This window comes from Coptis chinensis, chromosome 2 (genome assembly GCF_015680905.1).
Source record: "Coptis chinensis isolate HL-2020 chromosome 2, ASM1568090v1, whole genome shotgun sequence".
NCBI classification, from domain to species: Eukaryota; Viridiplantae; Streptophyta; class Magnoliopsida; order Ranunculales; family Ranunculaceae; genus Coptis; species Coptis chinensis.
Genome location: NC_141457.1, coordinates 99,278,085 through 99,304,826, shown reverse-complemented (window position 1 = coordinate 99,304,826; position 26,742 = coordinate 99,278,085). Strand labels below are relative to the sequence as shown.

Here is a 26,742-nt window from a genome sequence, read left to right as displayed (position 1 = left end):
TATCCTTTGGCGTTTCCTGATTAACGTTGGTGAAGTCGATGCAAAGGCGAACTGTGCCATTCTTTTTTGGAACTGCGATGATGTTGGCGATCCAGTCTGGATAGTCTACTTTTCTGATGAAACCGACTTGCTTAAGTTTGTCGACCTCATCATTGATGGCTTTCTGGAATCGCAAGGATAGTCGGCGAGGTCGTTGACGAACTGGTCTAGCATTAGGGTTCACATTTAATCTATGAGACGCAACATTAGGGTCTATTCCTGGCACATCGACATACGACCAAGCGAAAACATCTTTATTCATGGCCAAAAAGTTTACAAGTTGGGCCTTAAGTGTGGGATCAAGGTTAGCCCCTACATATACAAACTTAGGATCTTTTTCCGTTCCTAGGTTCACTCGCTCTCTGTCTGCATGTTGAGATATTGTCTTTGATGCTGATGCTTCCTCAGTTGGATTAATCTCTGGAGATACTTTGTCGATCTGAGGGAGAGTGGAACTGACCACATGGTCTGGAGCGATCTCTGTGGCGATGACAACAGGGGCCGGGGTGGCCTCTATGGTCATGACAACAAGGACTGGAGTGACCTTCAGAATTGGTACTGAATGAGCGAAACATGATGACATGAGTTTTGTGGTGCTAACTGGTGGAGCAACAACAACTGATGCGACCTCTGGGATCTTGACTGGTGGAGCAACAACAACTGAGGCGACCTCTGGGATTTTACTTGGTTGAACAACAATGGTTTGATTGATTTCTGGATTTGGAACAGATGACTAGACCTTCTTGCTGGAGCCCCCAGTGTGCTGTGTTGCTATCTTGGCTCTGACCTCGGCAACTAGGTCGTTGGTCATTGTGTAGCTGGTGGGCTCGCTCTTTGTGTGGATTGGTAGGTCAACTGTCTTGCTTGCTGAGAGGATTTGATTATAATGATAAGCCTCGAGCTGATTGCTACGAATCTCCATCATACCTCTAGGGCATGGGAAGTGGAGAACTTGATGCAATGTTGACGGAACAGCTTGCATTTGATGAATCCAATGCCGTCCTAATATGGCGTTATAAGATGACTTAATGTCCAGGATGCTGAAACGCGTGTTGAAATTGACTTTATCCTCGCATGAGCCCACAGAAACTGGGAGTATGGTATCACCAATGGGGTCCGCTCTGGAGCCATTGAACCTGTAAAGAGGAGAGATCTATAAAGACTGATTTGGGTAAATTCATCTCTTAAATGGTATGGTAGAACAGAATATCGCACGAACTACCAGGGTCTATCAAGACGCGTTTGACTGTCCAGTCGCTAATCTTGACATGAACGACAAGTGCATCGTTGTGAGGGAGGCAAACCTTGTTGAGGTTGGTCTCTGTGAAAGTGATATCCCCTGCGTTGTGACCTGAACTTCGCGGGGCATGTGCAGCTTGTGAATAAAAATGATAAACTTCGTGAAGGGCGCCGACACGCCTTCGTTTCTCTCTGGAAGATGTTACATAATCATCTGGGAAAGTGATCATATGGATGGTTCTGTCATTGTCGCGATCTGACGAATGTTGACAGTGTTCATGGCGAGAACGGTCTCTGGGACGTCCTCTACTGCAGGAATGAGCCTAAGCCTTGTGGTGTTCCTGGCGAGGTGGAGATCTACTGCGCACTCGGTGAGCCATGAGCTTATGGCATAAATCGTCATCGGCAATGTTGGTGTACTGTTTGATATGTCCAGCTTCAATGAGGTCTTGGAGGTAATGCTTTAGCCCCCAGCATGCATCGGTCTCATGACACTTGGCTCTGTGAAACGCGCAGTACGGTTTGTCAGGTCGGTCCGCTGGTTGCCGCACGTCAAGTTGGAAATATGAAACTCGCTTGATCTTTTCTAAGATGTAACTAGGAGAGCGTGTCAGGACAGTGAACTCTCTGGTCATTATTCATTCTATTTCTCGGCTTTCGTTCTTGTTGTCGGGGACGCTTTTTGGAAGCTGGGGGGCCATCTGATATTGCTACGACCTCTTCTTCTTCTGGTAGGCCTTGGCGCTTCAAGCCTTCCTGCAATTTTATATACTTGTCGACTCAAGCGTACAACTTAGATAAAGTCTCGGGGCATTCTTTCATCAGCGATCTGGTGAGTACTGTGTTGCGCACACGACAAGCGTTGTAAAATGCCAAGGTGGCGAAAGACTCTTTCAGACCTGCTTCCATGCACAATACTTCGGCTTTGAACCGACCTAGGAATTCACGAATTGTTTCATCTTCGCCAAGTGAAAGTTGGAATAACAAATCCAGATCAGCTTTCTTACATATATTATGCACGTACTGAACTAGCAAATGAATCGGTAAGTTGCTCGAAGGTCTTTATCGAGTCTGGCTCGAGTGAGAAAAACCAATCGAGTGCACCATCTTTGAGGCTGGTGGGGAACAAATGATAGTGGAAGTGATCGAACTCTGGTGCACTATATAGTGCCAAGCTTTGAATATAGCGAGCCATGTGTTGACCAGGGCACGTGCTGCCATCGTACATCGGAAAACGTGGTTGAACGAAATCTTGAGGGGAGGTTTATTTAGCACCTCCATAGTGAATGGCGATGCTCGGTACGTCTTGAGCATTTTCTGGATGATCTGGGTTGCGTCTTTTCTCACTGCACTTTGGCCGATCCTTTGCAATAATTCGTTAATCTGCTGATTAACTTCATTGATGCCGTTCTTAGCGATGTTCCCAGCTGGTTGTTGTTGTGCTTCTACTTGTACGCGAAGAGCAGCATTTTCCTGTCGGAGCAAGGAAATGCTCTCATTTGTTAAATCGAGCTGGTTTGCGATGCTTTGAACTTGAGCTTCGAGGCTTGCCATGCTTCGTGGGCTTGAGATTTTTGGTTTTTGGTTTTTGATTTGTATGAAAGTGGTTTCTCAAGTAATCGAGACCACAGACGGCGCCAATGTAAAGGCGTATTTTTGTCAACCTTTACATATACAGGTTGTAGGAGAATGGGGATAGGTTTTGGAGAGACCGAGTTCGCTGGTGAGCGAGCTGCCTACGTATCTTCTCTTGATTCTGGGGGAAGAGAAGAATCAGGTCTCACGTAGTCCATGTAAGTGGTATTTATAGGCATAAGAGAGTATTGATCTTCGAGACACGTGTATTCTCTTGTACATATGTAGGGTGGAGATTATGAATGTGTGTTAGGTTGGTTTTGGTAGGAATGCGGTGATCATTGGTAGTGGGTGCAGTAGTTCATAATTTCCAGTAATTGGAAGTACAGGTAAAGCTTTAGTAATGATTACCCTTGGATTAGGGAAAATGTCTTTATTCGAAGCGTTCTGCACTAGGTCGTTCAATCGTCTTGGAACATTCTTGAGCGAGTTGAAGTGTACCACCTACATGAAGCGAGCTGTTCGCTAGTCGATCTTGGAGGATGATATCCTGAGTACGTTGCAATCTCTACTTATGCTTAACGCGTGCTTAATATTCTTTAATGAGAATATTACTCCCTTACATATGATAGGCATTTTTTTTTCCTATTTCACTTTCCAACTCAATCCCTCGACAACCCATTGAAAACTATTTGCAGCCCAATCCCGCCAAAATTTGGGCTTTATCCCGTCCAATTTGGTTTTATCCGAACCAATTTGCACCCATATCCTAAAGATGTAATGTTTAATTGTTTACAATAAAATTAAGTACAAGCACCTCTCAAACCCCGTATCCAACACATTGTGCTTGAACCAATGAAACGGCTCACCCACATCATTTCAAGCATTACCAACATCCCTTCCAATTCCTAGGGGGTGCCGCAACTAGAGTAATTAAGGGCAGGAATGCATTCTTTTGCCCTCTCCTCCTATAAAATATTATATCATATCACTTGGCCAATGTTTCTTGCTTTTCTCTCTTTCTTTTTCTCATACGAATTTTTTATCCTTTCATATGTGAAAAGAGATTCCATTGATAATCCATTATTTTCTAAAAGGGGGTAATACTCGTTAACCCTTAATAAAAAAATACAAAATATTGAGTATTACCCTTAGTAAAAATCAATATTTTGTTTTTTTTTATTAAGGGTTAACGAGTATTACCCCTCTAAATACACTGTCAACCCAATTTGATTTTTTTGTGTGTGTATTTGGAGAGGAGACCCTAATTTCCCATCTAGGGGGAAACCCTTTTATTAATTGAGATGCACGTGGGTTTTTATTGGTAGACCAAATACCAAGTGACCAACTACCCAATCAAGGCTGGCTCTGGGGCAAGGCCGTCTAGGGCCCCCGAGTAAAAGCCCAATAATAATATATAAGGTCCCCAAAAAGAGTTGATCCTGAGTTAATTGTAGGGGAGATTAAAGTAGCAACCAAGTTTACCAAATAAATTTGGGTGCATATTAGGCATTTAAAATACTTTTGTAGCATAAACAATAGGTTATTTAGGCCCCCTTTTAAGGGTTCGCCTTGGGCCCCATAATCTCAGAGCGGGTCATGTACCCAATTCAAGGTTTGGCTTCGAATTACAGTATCCCTATTTTCCGAAATTTTACAAACAAAGATCCTCCTGTTATCCGCCTTTATACAATCATACCCTCTCAAGCAGTGGTGGAGCTATGTGCAACCCCTTGAACTTATGACAAATGACAAAAAAAGAGTAGTAGTATAATACTTAGAGCATTGTCTTCAATGCTATTCTATAGTCCTACGTGTTGAGTGGGCAGCTCAAATTTTTCGCACCAACCCATACTCTATATCAAGTAGACAACTCACCACACTCTATTTTGGGGGTCAAATATAGAGTTTGATTTGCTTTATCAAGTGTCACTCCATACTTGCTGCCCTAACTTGCCACATGTGCAAACAACCAATTTTATTACTTTTGTATCACTACACTCCATTTTTAGGGGCCAAATATGGAAGAAAGATGTAGGGTGTTAGCAAGTAGAGAGTGGTCACAATATTTTAGCATAAGTGTCCAATGGGTCTAAAAGATAAATTTCATTATAAAAACAATAATATAGTGTGTGGGACTGTGGGTTGGTGTGGATAATTTTCAAGACTTCAACTGACATCATCTTTTAACTTGACGACATCACTTTGGACTCTAAATGAAGTGTATGCATTGAAGATGCTCAAACAGAGCAACAACATGACCATTTCAACACTGCTAAATCATTAGTAACATGATTACAATGCAAATTAAGACAAAATGTTAACCAAATAATCTCTTAAAAAATAGCCAGGCCCAACTGTTTTGCACCAGGCCCCCCTTGGATCAAAGTCCTGGCTTCGCCACTGCTCTAAAGAATCGTATTTTTGCTTTCTTCTGCTTCTTCAATGGTTGATTCAAACAAGGAAGAAATAGCATTTGAATTCCCACCATTTCTTTCTTCGTATATACAAAGATGGTCGTCAAGAAAGAATCTTTAACTCTGAATTCATTCCACCATTAACTGATCCAACAACTGGCGTGTCCTCAAAAGATGTTGTTATCCAACTAGAAACTGGTTTGTCAGCTAGATTGTATCTACCCAAAGTGACAGATCCACAAACAAAACTACCCCTTCTCATTTACTTTCATGGTGGTGCATTTGTGATAGAAACTGCCTTCTCTCCAACATACCGCAATTATCTTAACTTACTTGTTGCAGAAGCTAATGTTGTCGCGGTATCGATTGATTATAGAAGAGCACCAGACATCCATTACCCATTGCTTACGAAGATTCGTGGACTTCGCTTCAGTGGGTATTTTCTCAATCTGAAGAAGAATAGCTGAATAACTATGCCGACTTAGATCGAGTTTTCATGGTAGGGGAATAGTGCAGGGGCTAATATCGCGCATAATATGGCAATTCGAGCTTGATATTCTAAACTAAACAGGTTCAAGATTAATGGGATTGTTTTAGTCCATCCTTATTTCTGTGGGACTGAATCAGTTGCAGGTGAAGGGAGCATGGAAGTGGCATGGACGCTATGGAGTGCAATTTGTCCTACGAAGATCGGATTGGATGACCAGTTTATTAATCTAGTTAAAGACCCGAATTTTTCGAGGTTGGGGTGCAAAAGGGTATTAGTGTGTGTAGCTGAGAAAGATGTTTTGAAACATAGGAGAAAATTTTATTGTGAGATGTTGGGAAATAGTAGGTGGGATGGAGTGGTGGAGTTTATGGAGGCAGAAGGGGAGAATCATGTGTTCCATCTCTTTAGTCCTACTTGTGAGAAAGCTAAAGACTTGATGAAATGTGTGGCAGCCTTCGTAAAGGCTAAGTCCAATGGTGCGGCAAATTAAACACCAAATATCACGGAAATTTTTATCCAATGGTGCGTCAAAACGCTAACCCGCCAACACTATCGGTATAAGTTTACCTATCTATAGCACCAGTTTAACGAGATAGCATCAAGTCTACACACCAGTATGAGTGGCGGGTAGAAGAATTTAAGCCACACACCACACTGTGTGGTGGCTAGAATTTTTTTTTTAAATCTTTTTTCCCACACGCCTTTGAGAATGGCAGCTGGAGAGTGGAGAGTCAAAAAAAAAAAAAAAAAATCCTTCCTATACGCCATTGGTACTGGTGGCTGTCAAAAAAACTATTGGTTTTGGAAACGTTAACCCGCTAACACTATCCACTATACTATTGTGGTTTGGTGGGATAGCGCACCAAACCATTGGACTTAGCCTAAGTGCACTAGAATGAATATTGTCTTATCTATTGTTGTGATTTCTAAGTTGGAAATAGTACTTAGCTTCTTTGAAATAAATTGTTTTAATTTCACTTGTTTTCCTGTTATTGTAATGTGAATGCGTTAACATGTTCATGTTCATTTTTAAGATGACAATGTTTCTCTATGTTCCTGATCTATCTAGGAGTGTTATATTGAAGGAAGAACAACAAATAAATAGCTGAATAAGTTGTTTATTCAATGAAGTGATCTCTAGTTCTTAAAAATACCAAAAATGCTAACTGCATAACAAGAGAAATAACTGAACTTAGCATAACAATAACTGCTAGGACTCAGTTACATAACACAAAACAACTCAGCTTAACTAAGACAAACGGAGAGAGTTAGGTTTTATTTATTGAGAGAAGAATTATGTGAGTTGAGAACTTGAGATGAAGACGGGTAAAGGACCACCACCGACACTAGGTTTATACCGGCCATTATATGTATATGTAGGACCATTGTCTAGCTACTGTTATTCAATCCACCTTAGGAAGATTTCTTCGCCGAGTAAGAAATATCTATATGAGCAATATTAAATTTTGTTATCATTCTTATTTGTTCTAATATGTTGCGAAGTGTATATTGTATTGCCCTTAAAGGATTTTTTCGAAAACAAGTGATCACTAGCTAATTTGCCCGTCCTATGGCCAAGCTTGTTAAATCTAGTTGGTGCATAGGATGGTGCCATTTATCAGGAAATATACTATAGATAAATCAAACAAATTGAATTCTAGATACATCTCCATTTGCATCTTTAAGTAATACATATACGTTGCAGTTAACTCAACTTACAGGTTATACATACTACACAAAATGCATAGTCAAAAATAAGTTTCATATAAATATTGTTAAATTGTCTCTTCTATAATATAAGATCTGTCATTAACAATCCAATGTACATACCAACCCAGTATTAAAACCATTACCAAACTTAAGTGTAAAAATAATACTAAAAGTTTTTATCAAGAGCCCATCTGGCAAATCATCAGCACAAAAGCTTGTACTTGACTAATCACGATTTCTATTTGAAAACTAACAAACTCATAACACAGAGGAAGCAAAGATGCGTACATTGAAGAGACACCACATACCACATAATGATCTAGTTAATCATCCTTCCTTTGTAATAAAGATAGCAGAGCATGAGGAAAAAAAAAACACCCCTCGGCTTAAGTAAATGAGTAGTCATTCATTTGTAAGAGCAGCAATGCAAAGGTGCAAGTGTCTCTGACTAACCATACATCTTCAACCCTCAACTTCACGCATTGGCTCAAAAAAAGAATATATTGACCTGTTAAGTGAGTCACTCATTCTCTTCTAGCTGCACACACTTTTCTAAGGTTCTAGCCTTGTATTTCTTGTCAATGTTGAAAGCTAGATGATAATAGTATAGTAGCTGAGTAGGAACCTACACATTTCATCCAATACACATAATCAGCTAAAAGAACAAATTAAATGCTTCTTAATCAAGCCAAAACAATCATGGGTCACGTATGATATTACTACATTTAATACCCATCCTAGTCAAAGAATAGATTGGCAATCTTTACAATAGCAAAAGTGATTAATGGTGTGCATTCAAAACTATTTAGCAAATCACAATATCAAGTGTATATAGCCTTTACAAATCTTCTATAAGCAAGTTAGTATGAATTTTGGCTTGTAACAATTCAATATGTACAAAATTGGAACCTGCAATAGGTAGGATCCCACATTCCCATTAACATCAATTAAAAACAAACAACAAACGAAATCAATCAATTACATGGATTGACTTAAGAAAACAAATATCACGATGATTCAAATTATATAGAAAAAAGAGAAAAATCTTCCAATGTAAACTAAACATCTACACACACTGGTTAAACTTTGGTTCCTTTAACTTTCATATAGATTGATTAGTAAATAGAACACAAACTATTCGAGACTTGTTACCTAAAAACCCCCGCCATGTCCTAGGGCCATCAACAATAAAGCTCGTTAAATGTTGGCAGCATTGAAAATTGAAACTCTTCCAATTCTTAATGAGCACATCACTACAAATGCAAAATATAAATACCTCAGTTAGCTACCTATCAAAATATTGTTTAGTCAAACTGCATAAATTCAAGAATATTACAAAGAGGGTGTTGCACTACTTTTAGTTTGAAGCCTTATTCTTAGCCATTTCTCTGATTACCTTAATTTCCTTAGTGGACCGCTGCAAAGTGAAGAGTTGCTTAATCTCTACTAGTAGTATAACCTATAATGATCGTGGCCTCTTAAATTCATTCGGGTCTTTTTCTTACATATAATACCCCTAGATGAATAATAAAATCAGATGTCATGATATTTATTAATGAGGACTACTTTGTATTTTTATGCTTTTATAAATTTTCAGTACCGATATTTTCCTTAAATAAAAATATTGCTTAACACTTTTGAATAGGAGCAATCAGTCTTTTCATGTGGGCAGTATATTAAAAAACCAATTCCCGCCATTCTCAATTGTACGCCTTACTATAAATGACATTTAATTAGTAATAATTGGGTTATTTAATAAGACGTTAAGAAAAAGAAAAGTCTAATGAGAGAATACGAAGGGGCGATTTTTTTCCCTTCTCTCCCATCTCTTCTGTTTCTCATTTTTTTTTTTCTCATTACAATAAAACTACTACTCTCATTCTTTTAATTTTGGGTTTCTCCCCATAAGACACAAGGGAAAAAAAAAAGTAACCAAAAAGTTGAGTGTAAAACCATTAGAGAAGAGCTCGGAGAAGAAAGTGCCATGGAGGAAGACCCCTATCTTTATCTCCTATCTACCTTTTGATCTTATCAAAAGTAAGTTTCTGATCCTATAATTCTGTGTTCATCTCTCTCTTTATAAAAACCAATGACATTAAATATGGAATCGATGTCTCTAGCAAGCCGATTGCTTTGCTGATGGTTTTCTTTGTGTTCAGGAATGATTGGGACACACTAAAGAGCTTGCTATCCTTTCGACTGACGCAAGTATGGTGAGGTATGCTTACAAGTTAATCTTAAGCTACTAAGTGAGGGACACAGTGAATAATGATATACCATATGTTGTACATGGCGGTTGCTGATAGCCCTGTGCTTTTTTCTATTTTTAATAGTTGATTTGTTTCCAAATTTTTTGCATTAAGGTTCTGGCTGAGTACCCTAAAGCTTAGATGGCTCAAGATCAACAAACTTCTTCATTACGAGAAACATATGAGGAGTTAGTGAGAAGGTTGGAAGAAGGTATTTCTTAGATTTTCTTTGGCAGCTTCTTTTTCTTCTAGCTAACATATTTCTGTTGAGTAAATATGTACTGTTCCACTATTTCTAGCTTATGTTTAGAACATGTATGTGAAGTTCTTATGCACACCTTTTCTTTTTGATCCATTTGTGATGATATACGTAATTTATGCTACAACTGGCTCAACTTTTCAAGATATTTCCAGTTTGTATTAACCAAAGTTCTGTCAGCTTATTTTTACCGGTCAACTTAGCTATGTGTTTGATTGTTATTTTGGAATGTTAATTGTATGCTTAGTTGGTAAATATCTCATACGTTTCCCATGGATAGTGCCATTATAAAGTACTGAGGCCCGACTATAGTTAAAAGTCTATCTTTTGCTGGTGGGGTGTGTGCCTGCACCTAGCTGAAGGTGTGCCTCTGTGTGGCCTCACTTTAGGAAACAATTTATTGACAATGGAGCAATGTGAGGTGATCAAGTTTCCATAATGTTAAGCAACAATGTCGTGGAATGTTACAAACAATCCCAACAAGAAACACCATTTTGTCTACACGTGTGAATGTGTAATTACTTGACATGGCTCAACTTGTAAGACCAAGTGTGGTTGGAGTATAAGCTCAAGTACGCTCAAGTACTTTTAATTGATTAGGGTCAAGGCAAATTAAGGATCGATCAACTTAGCTATGTGTTTGATTGCTATTTTGGGATGTTAATTGTATGCTTAGATGGTAAACATCTCATACGTTTCCCATGGATAGTGCCATTATAAAGGACTGAGGCATGAGTTGTGTTAAAAGTCTATCTTTTGCTGGTGGGGTGCGTGCCTGCACCTAGCTGAATGTGTGCCTCTGTGTGGCCCCACTTTAGAACACAATATACTGACAATGGAGTAATGTGAGGTGATCAAGTTTCCATAATGTTAAGCAGCACGTTGAATGTTACAAACAGTCCCAACAAGAAACACCATTTTGTATTATATTTCCTTGCTTTGCTTTTCATTAATATCTATCAATTATATTTCAATGATATGTGCAAGGTATTGATGGATTTCCTGCAATAAGCTTAGAAATGGAGTTATCCCGATTCCTCCAGCAACAAGAATTAAGTTGTCGTATCTGCAGTGAATATTGTTTCAAAGGTTAAAAACTTTTAAGGTAGATAACCAAATTCATTAGTATCGCTATATTGAATCGTCAACTTCATCAGTTGTTTCGCATAACACTACGGGTACTAATTAAGTAGGCCACAAATCCATGGTAGTTGTAGGGGAGTGATATTCTATATCCAGCACGCGCCTAGCATGGCGGGAATGGCACATCGACCTTTGGATACAGGTCGCATCCATGAGCTAGTAGAACGCTACAGATAGATCGCAGTATCACGCGAACTACGCTAGGAAGTGACACAGATCCCCTATCCATAAGCAATCATGACTAAAGGTGTACTTGCACATATCTTGACCGTCAGCCACTGGTCACGGCCGCAAGCTACTTGTACAGACTGCCACTCCACATCATTACAGCAAACCTATGAGGGCAGTTCTCACGTGCTATCCTAATCTCCACCCCTCATTTGGAAGATCCTTTACACGTGGTGAGCAAGGATACACTCTCAATCTCTATAAATACCTCTCCTATGAACTACGCCAGACCTGATTCTACTCTCCCCCATACAACCCAGAGTAAGATACCTAGGCAGTTCGCTCTCAAGTCGAACTCGGTCTCATCCAATAACCTATTCCAGTCCCCCGGTGGATCGCTTTTGTAAGGAAAACCAAATCACACCTTTACATTGGCGCCGTCTGTGGTCTCGATTAGTTGAGAAACCAAACCATTTCCAAACAAATTTGTAGCCAAAACTCTCAAGCCCACGAAGCATGGCAAGCCTCGAAGCTCAACTCCACCTTTTAGCAGGACAACTAGGGACAGTGAACGAGCAAATAGCTGAGCTCAGGCAAGAAAACGTCACACTACGTGCACAGGTGGATACACAGAACCCACTAGGTGTCACCGCAGAGGACATCGTCATCAACGTTAGTCAACAGATCAACGAGCTGAGCCAAAGGCTCGACAAAAACGCGGTAAAGAAAGATTCCACCCAGATAGTGCAAAAGATGCTGAAAACCTACCGCGCATCTCCATTTGCTGCTGAAATACTTCACAAAGTCTCTCCTCCAGACTTTGTCCAACCACGGTTCCCGATGTACGACGGCCGCACATGCCCAGGCCAGCATATAGCCCGGTATGTTCAAAGTCTTGCACTCTACAGTGCACCAGAGTTCGACCATCTCCATTCTGATCAAGCTTTCCGCCGAAGTCTAAAAGATGGCCCACTCGACCGGTTCTTTTCCCTCGAGGCGGACTCAATAAAAAAGCTTCAACAGTCACCGACTGTTTCATAAGCCAATACGCCCACAACAGACGTAGAAGGGTGATCTCAATTCACTCTTCCAGCTCGCTCTTGGTAAGGAGGAAACCTACAGCTCCTTCTTAAGCCGGTTCAAAACGGAACTTTTAGACATGGAAAGCGGCCTCAAAGAGTCATTTGCTACAGTGGCTTTCACATACGCCTGCCGCACCCGTAATACCGCACTCACCAGATCGCTCCTGAAAGAACAGCCAGAAACGCTGGCCGAGCTGTATGCTCGAGTTGATAGATACATCAAGTTGCAAGAAGGTTTGAAAAATCAGAACCAAGAAGAAGAAGAAACAGAAGAAGGAGAGGTTTACGAGGTAGCATCATCATCTAAAAAGCGACCCCGACAACAAGGGCAATCCTCCAAACCCAAACTAAGCAATGACCGAAAATTCGCCGTACTCACCAGATCTCCTAGTTACATACTAGAGAAGATCAAGCGAGCTGCCTTCTACCGACCAGAGATAAGGCAGCCGCCAGACGCCCGACCAGCCCCTATCGCGCGTTTCACGTGCTAGGTGCCATGAGACCGGCGTGTCTTTGGGGGCTCAAGCATTATTTGCGGGACTGGTTGTTGAGCCGGGACACATCAAGCAATACACCAATATACCCGACGGCGACCTGCGTCACAAGCTCATGGCCCGCAGAATACGAAGCAGATCCCCACCCCGACATAGCGATCCGCGGTTCCAAAGTCGTCCTCACAGCAGAGGACGTTCCAGAGACCGCTCCCGTCAAGATCGTCGTCAGCCATCAAGAGCTTCAAGCGTATGTATGACGAACCATCCACATGATCACACTTCAGGATGATTTCGTCTCAAGCTCGCGAGAAAAGAGACAGCACGTTGGCACCCTTCATGAAGTTTACAACTTTTCTTCACAGGCGCACTCCACGCCACGCAGTTCAGACGCAGATGAGACATCACCTTTCTCGAGGCCGACCTCAACAAGGTTTGCCTCCCCGCGACAACGACGCGACTTCGTGGTCCACGCAAAATCAGCCGACCGGACCGTCCAAGCGAAGTTTTGATAGATCCCGGCAGCTCTGCGATATTTTGTTCTACCACACGATCCAAGAGATGAACTCGCCAAAGTCGGTCTTCATAGACCCAATCGCACCCTCTTCGGATTCAATGGCTCCGGGCCGATCCCAATAGGAGACATCATACTCCCGATCTCGGTGGGCTCCCCGAAGACAAGGTCGCCTTCAACACGAGTTTCAAAGATTCTCGATACCAAGTTGTCTTTACAACGCCATTCTAGGACGACGGTGGATCCATCGATGCAGCGATCACCCCACTTTGCACCAAGTGATCCGCTTTTCCGGGCCCAAGGGGAATGATGGAGTTTCAAGCAAACCACCGAGGCCCATCATTGTAAATCCGTGATCATCGCGAACAAACAAGATCGCCGAATCTCCCATCACCGTAAACGAGCCCACCAAATTTATACAATGGCCAAAGACTTAGTGGTCGAGGTGAGAGCCAGCGCACCAAAAACGTAACGGGGGCTCCAACAAGAACTTCCTCTCACCAAAGACGGATCCCGACCTCCACCAAGGCAAAGCGGTTGTACCCGGCGTTGCAAATCCTTGAGGTCGCCCGAGTGGAGAACGTCACGTGCAAACAAAGCCTAGCGATCGCCCCACCCGCTCTCATACAACCAAATGGAGCCAAAGAAAACCACCCGGTTTACATTGTCACGGAATGCAGCGCCATCTCGACCACGTTGTCGTAACCACGTAAGACGCCTCCGGCATTCATAGCTACTACGGCTGAGTAGTCATCGACCGGACAACATCTACAAAGTGCAATCCTCCAGAGAGCACTCAAAACGCATTGCAAACAAGGCACCGATCAAGAAAGGCGTTAAGTGAATTGGGAACGTAAGACGACCCTAAACTCGTCTATGTATGTCGGGCTAACCTCGACCCCACACTTAAGGCTCATCTTGTAAATTTTCTGTCCATGAATAAAGATGTGTTCGCTTGGTCGTATATCAACGTCCCTGGTATAGATCCTAGCGTTGCATGCCACCGGTTAAACGTCAACCCTGGTGCCAAACCAGTTCGACAACGACCTAGAAGATTGTCACTACGTTTTCAAAAAGCAGTCAACGATGAGGTCGATAAACTCAAACAAGTAGGTTTCATCAAGAAGGTTGATTACCCAGATTGGGTAGCAAATATAGTGGCCGTTCCGAAAAAGAATGGTACAGTCCGCCTGTGCGTCGACTTCACCAACGTCAACCAAGAAACTCCAAAGGACAGCTTCCCACTACCCAGAATCGACCGACTTGTCGACCAGACCTGTGGGCACGAGCTGCTATCATTCATGGATGCATATAGTGGGTATAACCAAATACCACTCGTTGAAGAAAATCAGGAGAAGACCTCATTCATTACTGAGCAAGGAATTTATTGTTACAATATTCTCCCGTTCGGACTGAAGAATGCAGGGGCTGACATATCAACGACTAGTAACTGACATGTTCCAGGACATGTTAGGAGATACCATGGAGGTCTACATCGACGATATGGTTGTCAAAAGCAAGAAAGCGGGAGACCACCTTACTCACCTCGAGCAAGTGTTCTCCAAACTACGACGAACCGGAATGAAGCTGAACCCAGAGAAGTGCCTTTTTGGAGCGTCCTCCGAAAAATTTCTCGAATATCAGGTCTCGCAGCGAGGTATCGAAGCGAATCTAGACCAAATTCGGGCGTTGTTAGACAATGCCCGACCCGCAAACAAAGAAACAAATACAAAAGTTGTCAGGCATGGTCGCTGCACTCAACCGATTCATATCGAGAGCATCAGATAAGTGCCGACCGTTCCTACAGATACTAAAAAAAGGCGAGCAGTTCTCATGGAACGATCAATGCCACCAAGCATTCTCCACTCTTAAGGAATACCTCACAACACCCCCCGTCTTAACTAAGCCGACAGACGGAGAAACTCTGGGGCTCTATCTGGCAGTGTCGGACTTCGCCATCAGTTCGGTTCTATTCAAAGAGGAACACAATTCAGAAAAGCCGATCTACTTCACAAGTAAGACACTCACTCCAGCCGAGAGGAATTACTCCCACGTAGAGAGAGCAGTCCTCGCTTTGTTATACTTGGCAAGAAAATTCAGACCTTACTTCCAAGCCCATCCAATCAAAGTACTTAGCGATCTCCCATTAAAGAGGATCCTTCACAAGGAAAATAAGACCACTAGGATGGCAATATGGGAAGAAGAATTGGGCAAGCACCACATGAACTTCGTCCCCCGCACGTCGCAGAAGGGTCAGGTCGTCGCAGATTTCCTAGCAGATTTTCCAGTCGACGACCCTAATTGGGAGGCAGAAACAGAGGTCGCACCCACAAAAGCGAACATAAAAATAATCTGGTCCCTCTACGTCGATGGTTCCAGCAACCCAGGAGGCAGCGGTATCGGAATCGTTTTAGTATCCCCCGAGGGAGCTATGATAGAGAAAGCAGTCCGCATAGACTTCGCAACTTCCAATAACGAAGCAGAGTACAAAGCACTAATAATGGGAATGCGTGCGGCAATCCAGCTCGGTGTAAGGGAGCTCCAAATCTTTAGTGACTCGCAACTGGTCGTTCGTCAGATCGCAAAAGAGTACACTACCAGCGAAGGTAACCTTTCCAAGTACCTTCAAGTTGTTAATGATTTGCTTCCTTCTTTTAGCAGAGCTACGGTACACCATTTTTTGCGTGACGAGAACCGTCACGCAGATAGCTTAGCATACCTAGCCACTCAAACACCGAATTGTGCCCCCTAGACAAACCGACCATTGAAGTGGTCGATCGACCGGCCTTTACAAAGCCGACCATGTCTTGGCAATCGGTGACTGCGCTGCCACTCTCTCAAAGATCGATGAGTCAAACATGGATGCGACCTATTATACAATACATCCAAAGACGGCACACTCCCGGATGAGCGTACCAAAGCCGAAAAGGTTCCACACCGTGCACGAGCTATTGTTTGGTGAAGTGATGACAGGTTATTCCGCGAAGTCCGCTAGGGGACCTCATCCGAGGTACATCACCCGAGCAAAGGTCGTTAATTTTCATTTGAGATTCATGAAGGAGAGTGTGGCAATCATGCGGAGGTCGCCTCATTGGCCCACAAAGCGATCTCCCAAGGATACTTCGCCCCGTGATGCAGATTGATGCCAAATCGTATGTCCTCAAGTGTGTCAAATGTCAAACATTTGGTCACAACATCATACAGCCAGCCCGCGAACTGATCAACATCGCGAGCCCTTGGCCGTTCCACATGTGGGGCATGGACATTATGGGACCATTCATCCCTCAGAAGAGAACCGGCTTCCGCTTTGTCCTAGCTGCCACAGACTATTTCACTAAGTGGGTCGAAGCAATTCCGTTGGCACACGTCAAAGAATCACATGTCAGGAATTTCATTTGGACTCATATCATCACCAGATTTGGCTTACCACACACACTGGTGATGGACAATGGCTCCCAGTTCAAGGGCAAAACAGTCAAAGAGTTCCTGGCCAAGTGGAAGATCGTTCATGCATTCTCTACGCCCCAGTACGCTCAAAGCAATGGACAAGCGGAGGCCAACAACAAAGCCATTCTAGAGAATTTGAAGAAAAAAATCGAAAAGAACAAGAGCCAATGGCCAAATCAGCTCGAGAACATATTATGGGCTCACCGCACTACAGCTCGCTCCAGCACAGGCGAATCACCATTTTCCTTATGCTATGGCACAGAAGCCGTCATCCCCACCGAGTTGACAATCACGACAACCCGATCTGAGCTTGTCGAGTCAGGTCATAATGACTTAGTATTAGCTCGAGAGGTCGACCTCCTCGAAGAACGGCGCGATCTAGCAGCTATCAGAGTAGCATCCTACCAACAAGTCCTAAAGCGATCTTACAACAAACGAGTACATCCTCGATCTTTTCAACCTGGGGATCTAGTTTTGAAGAAAACTCAAGATGACTCTAAGCTAGCACCAACGTGGGAAGGCCCTTACATAGTGGAACGCGTAGTTGGCAATGGAGCGTATTGGATTAAAACCCAGGAAAGGAAGTTGTTGCCACGACCTTGGAACACATACTTGCTAAAACAGTTTTACCAGTAGTTGCATTTGGTATTGTAATTCATGTTTCCATCTACTACAAGCTAAAGTGTAAGATACTCAAGATTGTTATCATAAACTGCGGTTTTACTCGCATCTCCAAACCACGCCACTCGCACCGCAAGCACCATATGCACTGCTTCCTTACAGGCTTATCGCCTCTCCGAATCTTGCTAAGTTGAGGACCTACACTCCTAGGATCAACTCAGCGAGAACGCTCTCAGGAGCAGCACGCCCTCAGGAGCTACGCACACTCTCAAGCGAGCAGAACGCTATCAGGAGCTTACAGGCTTATCGCCTCTCCGAATCTTGCTAAGTTGAGGACCTACACTCCTAGGATCAACTCAGCGAACGCCTGGGGCAGCCTCGGGGGCTATACGCTCTCTGCCGCTCGCTCTCGGGGGGCTTACAGGCTCATAGCCTCTCTGAGCCTCGCTAATCAAGGACCTATACTCCTAAGATCAACTACGTAAGAATGCTCCCAGTGAGCAACACGACCTCAGGAACTCGCAGGGTCACGTTCCCCCTTTGCCTAAGCTAATCAAACACTTACATCTCCTAGATCGCTCTCCCGCGCAATACTAAACAAGCATAACGCTTTACGAGAACACATCTCAGAAACAAGCCCAATGAACTAAGTAAGAGAGTAATAGTTACAGGCATTCAAGCAAAAGATAAACATTAAGCATACAATTACCATGGAACTATACAACATATTTCAGGTAACCAGTTCAAACCCACCGATCTGCTGGGTTTACCCAGGAAATCCAGATCGGACCGGTGAACAAAGAAAGGAAAATTAACGAACTGCCACTTTCGTGGAGCCAGTTCTCTGTATCAAATAAAAGCAAACTGCTCAGGGCAAGCCTAAAAACCACAACTCTAATGTTTAACCCTCGTAGGGGCAAAGAACAGACAGATCACTTCAACACGAACTAAGTTTCTTACTAGGAAGAGAAATCACCATCACGGAGCCGCAACCACATGTTTATCTTGAGGAGCTATGGCTTTGGTCAAGAATGTGCCTCGCAGCCCAGCGAAAACAACGCGACATACCCGCCCCGAAAGCACCGCGCTTTGTCACCGGTGACAATACTTCTCGTCCAGCTTGGCATACTCGCTACAGGCTGTGGTATACGCACTTTGAGCTTTATGAAAGCAACCCGGCCGACATCGCTTAGCTGCGTGCTTTCGGTGACTTCCGCTACCTCCATTTGCAGCTTTCGATACCATTGAAGGCGACCGGTTTAGCGTTCTCATCGAAGAAGACGGTGATTTGGTCGTCATCGCGCGTCGGCTTCCTCTTGTCAGCCCCCCAGGCAGCTCGCAAGCATCCCAACTCGACCCGGGAGTTGACGTCAGTGTCAGCACATTGCACAGCGTTCTTGAGCTTATCGTACCCAGCCAGAAACTACAAGGACAAAATCACAATCAGAATCACTTAAACAACAAAGCGGCGAAGTTGACAGGGAAACACTCACCAAACAACTAGCCATATCCATGGTCCCCAGCAGCGTATCCATGTCTTCATCCTCGACTTTAGCTCGGTCCCCATCTAACACGATCCCCTTCAGCAGACTAGTCGCTATGGGCGCCGAGTGGAAGCTACAATCGAGGCGTTTACAAAGACGCTTCTTCCCCCCGTTCTCCCCGTCGTAGAATTAAACTCCCCACGCCCCCGACGAGGGGAGCGAACTCACTAGCGACGTGGACGACCTTTGCCCCGGTCGCCGCTTCCATCAAGAAATGGGGGAGCATTCCGCCACGCGGGCGACTGAATACAATGCCGCCCGTAGAGCGACCTGATCCCTTGGATCGCTTGCTCTTCTTGCCCCCAGACGCCACAGCTTTCCTCTTACCGCGGTCCCCATGCACATGAGGACAGAACTCCATCTCCTCCATGAGCAGAGGGGAACTCGCTCTTACACTCCCTTCTCCTCTGACGTAGGGGAAACACCGAGCCATAATGAAAGCTGGGCACAAAAAACAAAACAGAGATGATCAGAGCGGCCAGTAACCTTTACGTTCATGATCTAAACGAAGGAAAGAGAAACGTACCTGAGTAAAAGGGAAAGCGGAGCGAAACGGAAGCAAGTGAGAAGGGGAGCAGCCGCAGTAGGAAAAACAAGAAGAGCAAATGTCGTTGCTCTCCCAAGACCGGTCGTATTTATACCCACGAAACGTCTCTTCCCAAGGCACACCATTATGGCATCGAGACACCAAACGCCAGCCAACCCGGCCCATCATTTCATATCTCCCGCCCATTATCCCGACACGCGCCACGCGACGCGACTATAGCCGGGCGGCGCCAGAGTACAAAACGCCTCGGCGCCTTCATCGAGATGAACGACTGCACCATTTAGTTCGCAACAAAGATGCACACGCTTTACAAATATAAACATTCCTCTTATACACAGGCCGTATAAAGGGAGAGAGCAACAAGATTCACATTCATACAAGGAGGCGACCTAACGACAAGAGGGGCGCCCAGTTCCATTAGATTAACCGTCTTCGAGAACACTTTCGGGAAATCCAAAGAAATTAAACATCAAGTATCATAATCAATAACAAAGAAGAAAAGCGAAATGCCCAGTCAACCTAGGAAACCAAATCTATTGTTTACGGCGAGAGGCCCAAGATAAACCGCGATACAATAAACAAATGTTCTAAACATTTTTAGCCTAAATCTTTTCGAGGCGACATTCAAAAAAAAGACGAGCTTGGATCACCGTAAGACACCCTGGCCGCCTTCAACACCAACCACATGGAGATCGGGACCCAAGCTACTTTCGCTCATCGGACCCGGTGAGGGAGGGTGACACGATCGAGGAACAGGCGACATCTTCAGGCGTTTGCGAAGCCCAAAGTCCGGCGTTCCCGCTCCTCCTGCAGGTCGTTCAACTTCCTTTCCAGCTCCTCCACCTCAGCACAGATGGTGAGATAGGCCTCTTTTGCTTGCAGAGTGGAAGTCTTACATCGTTCAACATAGGTGTTCGCCGCGGCTAGTTGGCCCCTCAACGCCTCCACCTCATGTTTCAACTCGATCGACTCGTTCACAGCAGAGGTCTTCTCGAGTCGGCGGCGAGCTGAGGCCTCGGCCTCGGTTCGGCCCTTCGGCCTCTTCTTTTCTTTCATCGCCAAGGTCGATTCGACTACTTCGTCCCTTAGTGACTCAACGTCCGCCTTCTCCAGTTCAGATGCACAAGCGGCCGTCTTCAAATTTCGGTACCTAGCAATCAGCTGCGACAGATCACACAACATATCACGTTATTACCAAACAAACAGCATGTAACGCGATAACACAGTCAAGTAGAACGAAAGGGTTACTCACCAGGCACATCGCTTTGTCCATCCCCCTCAGGTTCGACTCCAGCTCCTTAGCATCCAGGTCCTTCCTATCACCGTCCAGGGTCATCCCCTCCAACAAGCAAGCAGCTATGGGTGCGGACTTGTAGCTGCAGTCCGACCTCCTCACATAGCTTCTTCCCAAGTTACCTCATCGATGTACATCGTCATGGCGCTCAACTCATCTTTCCCATCTTTGGAGTGCCCCTTTACCGTCTCTCTTGCACCAACCTTTCCTTTCATCTCGCCAGAGGGATCTCCAACAACCCTGGGTCGAGCGACCTCCGGGGCAACCTCCGGCGTCCTCACCTAGGGCCGAAGTCGGGCATCGGCCTTCGCCCTCGAGTTACGAGCGCCGCCCTTCCCGATTCGCCAGCCACTTCACCACCCAAATCGGTCTCAACACCCTCGCAGACCTTCGCAGGTCGATACTGATGGATCGAAGAGAACGTCGTCCACATCAAAGGAGCGTCCTCTCGACCGCCCCGCTCAGACCAGAGGCCCCAAAGACTTCCAACGGTCGCTTCCCCGATGCGGCCTCGTTGCTGTCTTCCCGCGTCACCGTTATTGCTCTTTACGCTTCTCCATCACGGCTTTCTTCGACGTCTTCCCACTCACGTTACCCCGCGCTCTGGCTTTCTGCTCTTCTCTTTTCTCCCGGATTGCAGGTCCTCTGCGCTCTTTGAAGAAATGCGCAACTTCCGGTAGCTTTGCCTGTTTTTCAGCTCGCGTGAGCCTAGCGAACTTCTCGATCACCTCTCGACTCGACTCCTTTTTCAGGCGGATATCTGCATAGGCAACAAGACAACAGTTTCAGTATAAGTTCAACAAAACCAAGTTGACCTAATCAGACAACGCGCTGCTACCCACCAGTAAAGTCGCATATTTTATGGTCCACACTGAACCCGCTTAGCCAAGAAGGCGTCTACAAGGAGCAGTGGTCGTTTGTCCCACGACTCGTTACTCTTACCATCCAGAACGCCCGATAGCGTAGCTCGAGTTTGCAGGCTAAAGTTCAGCGACCTAGATCGCTTTATGAGGTAGTGCTCGATAACATTAGCGACCTCGATTCGGTACTCACCACTGGCGTTCAATAGGTCAAAAACCTTGAATAATCGCCACGTGTTATCCACAAAACCGAACAGCGCTTTTGCCACAACGGTTCGTGAACTTCGCGAACCCAAATTGGGAGAACGGTATCGTCATGTGCGCCCTCAGATGTCCCTCACAAATGATCACCCCATGATTTGGTGGGGTGTACCTATCACTATAAACCAGAGCGTTCTGATCAGGCTCATGGATCTCCAGTTTGCTTATGGTCATCCCATATTTCTTTATCAGATATGGGAACGCCCTCAAAGCATGTCTATCCACAGCCCTAGGCGGCAGCCCGCTTGAAAACGACGACCCCTCACCGCGACCTGAAGTGCTAGCTTCAGCAGCTACAGACGCAGATCGAGCCACATCTTCCTCACTACTAGCCCCCTCAGCCGCCTCACCTTCATCATCACTCTCACCCATCTCACACACAGACTCATCTTTCTCATCACCTTCGTCATCCCAGCCAAGAGAAACTTCGCGAACCTCATTAGATCGAGTGTCATCGGAGTCCGACATTTTCTCTTCTAACCCTAACAAGTCTAGCTACTAGTATCTAACAGGGTATCCTAACAACTCTAGAATAGAGGCTTAGTACAAAACAAGAAGAAGAGGTTCAAAAATGGCAGAGAACTAACCTGAAGGATGATGCGGTAATGTAGTTCTGTCTACCAGACGAAGCAGCCAAATGAAGTTTCAAAAGAGCAAGTGAAATTTTTGAGCAACCGCCCCTCCAGTTTCCAAGGCATCATGATTACACCCCAGCCCTAGCTGCCTACGACTTCCAACCAACTGTCCTGTCTTTTCACATCCCGAAAAAACGGGGCGCCACGTTTCTTCTCTAGAACTGCTCATATCCTGTCACGTGCTGAACACGGGTCAAACGTTAAGCACCCACCAGCTCACACGGTAATGATGTGGAGTGGCAGTCTGTACAAGTAGCTTGCGGCTGTGACCAGTGGCTGACGGTCAAGATATGTGCAAGTACACCTTTAGTCATGATTGCTTCTGGATAGGGGATTTGTACATGTGCGAACGTTTGACCCGTGCTTCTGGATAGGGGATCTGGATATGTGCAATAACCTATTCCAGTCCCCCAGTGACTGTTTGTAAGGGAAAACCAAATCACACCTTTACCGTAGTGATATGAAAAAATACTTAAATATAGTTTCATTTAAGTTTAATGTTAATAGGACAGGAAAGACGGGAAAAAGGAAACTAACTGCAAGCTCTTTGGACCAGCCCTTGGACCTTGATGGCGCTTCCTTCTACACTCTAGCTTTCACGGTATCATCATAAGAGCATTTTTCTTTCTTCTGTTAACTCCTATTTTGACATGCAAGGATCATCTCTGGAGCAAATTTTTATGGAGAAAGAAATCTAAGTCCTGCATCTGGCCGGGAGGAAAACCAGACGGTGGCTGTTAGATTTATATCACACGTAACAATGAGACTGATTTTGCAACAGATATAGAACGGAATGCACCAGGTAATGAAAATCCTGATTCAATGTTTCTTTTGACTTAAAAACAGGGATCTAATAATGAAAAGCTAACTTGTGGTGCCGAAAGTGGACTTGGTGAAATTCCTTGGGTGGGTGAATTTGCCTCAGCAAACCAAAGTGCTACTTCAGAGACCGAGTATACATTACGTGGTGCTAGGATGCCCTGTACCTTTGATGAATTCCAGAAGTTTGAAGCTTTCTTTTTGGACTTTATGACACTATCTAGAGAGTTTTTCCTGCTACCTGAGAGGCATAGTTTTGGTCTGGTTACTGAAAGTTTTTTGTTTACATCTCTGGAGGCTAGAGATCACGTTGCTGGATGTCCAAACTGTTCAAAAGTGCTCAAAGACGGAAATGATTTTAGAAGTGCATTGTACATGCACCATTCTCCTGTTACTGTGGTAGGATCATTTATCATTTTACCGACCATTGTCATCTATGTTAGCCTACTCAAAGTGAAACAGAAAAGTGAATATGAAGGTATTCCATAGGGCACTTAAAAGTTAGAATGAAAATAACAACACCACAAGAAACAAAGTAGGATAAATATAAATAGATATCAACCATCATGAGCTATTTTTTGGATTCTTGCCCTCAGGATCCATGGTAGCAACTCATGCATTCAGTCTCTCAAGACACTCATGTTGCATTTGTTCTAAGTCAAGATTTGAAGATTATACTGGTTTCCTATCATGCGTGCATAGGTCTGTTTTGTTGCTTGTGAGGCTTTGCACATATTAAATGTTCCACTATCTATTCCATATCAATATTGTTTTATAGCAGTTAACAAGGGGCTTCTACTATTTTTTTTTATGCTGTGTTTAATCAAGCCACTTACTATTTATCATGCAGCTGGAACGTGAGGGAAATGATGCTGATTTTACTTTACCAGCAAACAAGCCATCAATGATTCTTTTTGTGGACAGATCATCTGAATCCTTGATTACTAAAAGATAGAGCCAGGCTGCTCTCCAGGTATTCAGAAAGTTTGCACTGGACAATCATGTCTCAGTTCAGACAGATTTAAAGGAAGCTGTCACTCTTAGCAAATTTTCAGCACAGGCATTCCCAGTAAAGAAAGGTGGAAGTGCCTCAGATCAATCGAAACATCCAAGAAGGCACTCAACATTAACAAGGGTGGGCAGCTTAAAGAATAAGGTGTCTGTTATGGTTATAAATGAGGGAGAAAATATTGTTTTGAATGAGTTATCTGCAGATGCACAGGGCAGGTCCATTCATGACATCTTGGCACTTCTACTTCAAGATAAGAAACAAGCTAAATTAAGCTATATTGCAAAATAGGTAGGGTTTCGGCTTTTATTTGATGATTTTGAGGTCAAATTAGTAGAGTTGTTGCAGCCACAGACCAATAGCAAATCCAACAAAGCATTATTGGAAGTTCAAACAGGAAACATTGCTGAGAATGATGTGAATCCAGATAAGGCAAATGTTCATAACGATGAAATTTTAACTCTACTAGAGTCTGAGGACCTAACAGGAGTTAAGCCTTCCAAAATTAAAGAAAGAGCGATGACTTACTGTAGGGGAGCAATATCCCCACTAAGGAACATTGCAGACGAAACACAAGCGACCTCAACGCATCGACCTCCAAGACCGATCTGGTGTGTTGTGCAGACGAAGCACAAGCGACCTCAACGCATCGACCTCCAAGACCGATCTTCGAGCGACTCCTTACAAGTAGGTGGTACGAACAAAGATGCCAGTCACGAACACTTGGCCGAGGCGAACGCAGCCCCACCGGATGTAATCATTGCAAAATCTTATTTGCATTTCCCACCACCGGAAATAGGGACTACCGCCAACTCCCAATCGGTATGACTCACACCAAAACCACTCCGGCACTCATTCCGCGATCTCGCCCTACATTTGTACATAAAGGGTACACGTGTCGAAGGATCTCCACCCTCGAAATCCTATAAATACCATCTATTGGAACTTCACGTGGGACTGATTCTTCTCTCCCGACAAAAGGAAAAAACGAGAAGATCGTGGGGCGGTTAAGCTCCGCAACGACCTCGGTCCCATCAAAGTCCAAACCCATCTCGTTCTCCTCTCTACGATGTCGGGGAGATATAGCTAAAACGCTCCTTTTACATTGGCCCGTCTGTGGTTTTCGATTCTTGGAGAGCCACTTTAGATCGGTTCATCTATCTCTAACTCTCCGACCCGCGAAGCATGGTTAGCATAGAAGATCAAGTTCAGAACCTCGCCCACCAGTTAGGAATAACGAATGAGAGCATTTCCTTGCTCAGGGAGGAAAATGCTACTTTACGTGCTCAGGTGGATAGTTATCAGCAACAACAAGTCGGAAACGGAGCCGAACACAGCATCAATGACGTTAATCAGCAGCTTAACGAGTTATCCCAAAGGATTGGCCAGACCTCCGCGAAGAAGGACTCGACCAGTTGTGCACAAGATGCTTAAGGCGTATCAGCGCATCCCGTTCACCGAGAGGTCCTCGATAAATCCTCTCCACACGACTTTATCCACCACGCTTCCCCATTATGCGATGGCGGCCACATGCCCAATTGAAGATGTGGCTCGCTATATCCAGAGCTTGGCACTCTATAGCTCACCCGAGTTCGATTATCTCCATTGCAGATTATTTCCAGCCAGCCTCAAGGATGGCGCTCTAGATTGGTTCTTTTCACTGGAGTCTGATTCTATAAACACTTTCGAGCGACTTCTATCGATTTGTTCGCCCGGCCCGATCGTCCAAACAGTGGAAGAAGGCGGATCTTGATTCTCTGTTTCAATTATCATTCAAGGAAGGCGAAACTATTAAGTGAGTTCCTAGGGCGGTTCAAGGCGAACTAACATGCATGGAAAGTGGCTTGAAAGAATCTTTAAGCCCAGCGGCCTTTTCGATGCTTGCCGAGTCGCGAAATAGCGACCTAGCTAGGTCGTTGATGAAGAAACATGAGACAACTGTCCGAGCTCTACGCTTCAGCGTGGATAAAGTACATCAAGTTACAAGAAACTTTAAAACTCCATGGTTTAGCAGAGAGCCCGCGAGGTCGCGAAGTCTCGGATCGTTCTCCTCGGGGCAAGAAGCGCCAGTCGCATGCCCCCGGCTTCGTGCGCGATCGGATAACAACGAGAGAGTTCAACGTCGACCGCGTTCTCCCGATCACATCTTGGATAAGATTAAAGCGGCGCCTCATTTTCCGGCCAACCATCGAGGCAGCCAGCGGTCGACACGGCAAGCCTTTTTGTGCATTTCATAAAGCAAAGTGCCATGAAACCCGATGCATCTTTGGGGGCTCAAGCATTATCTCAAGACACGGTGGAAGTTGGTTATATCAAACACTACATTAGC

General features: G+C 44.5%; 3 long non-coding RNA genes and 1 pseudogene across 4 annotated transcripts; 3 read left to right on the top strand and 1 right to left on the bottom strand.

Moving 5' to 3' along the window:
- Positions 1–299: 299 nt before the first annotated feature.
- LOC147519534 (putative carboxylesterase 2) lies at positions 300–7,282 on the top strand (annotated as a pseudogene).
- Positions 7,283–7,733: 451 nt separating this feature from the next.
- LOC147519533 (uncharacterized) lies at positions 7,734–9,840 on the bottom strand. Of its 2 annotated transcripts, XR_015212258.1 has the most exons (3): positions 8,867–9,840; positions 8,623–8,723; positions 7,734–8,095 (listed from the first exon to the last, which is right to left on the bottom strand). It is a non-coding gene; the product is annotated as an uncharacterized LOC147519533 (long non-coding RNA). The 2 variants fall into 2 exon arrangements; XR_015212257.1 differs by having other exon boundaries at positions 8,623–9,840.
- Positions 9,630–10,251, top strand: LOC147519532 (uncharacterized). Its single transcript, XR_015212259.1, has 2 exons — positions 9,630–9,688; positions 9,834–10,251. It is a non-coding gene; the product is annotated as an uncharacterized LOC147519532 (long non-coding RNA).
- Positions 10,252–23,247: 12,996 nt separating this feature from the next.
- LOC147519531 (uncharacterized) lies at positions 23,248–24,743 on the top strand. The gene is made up of 2 exons (XR_015212256.1): positions 23,248–23,387; positions 23,470–24,743. It is a non-coding gene; the product is annotated as an uncharacterized LOC147519531 (long non-coding RNA).
- Positions 24,744–26,742: the final 1,999 nt, after the last annotated feature.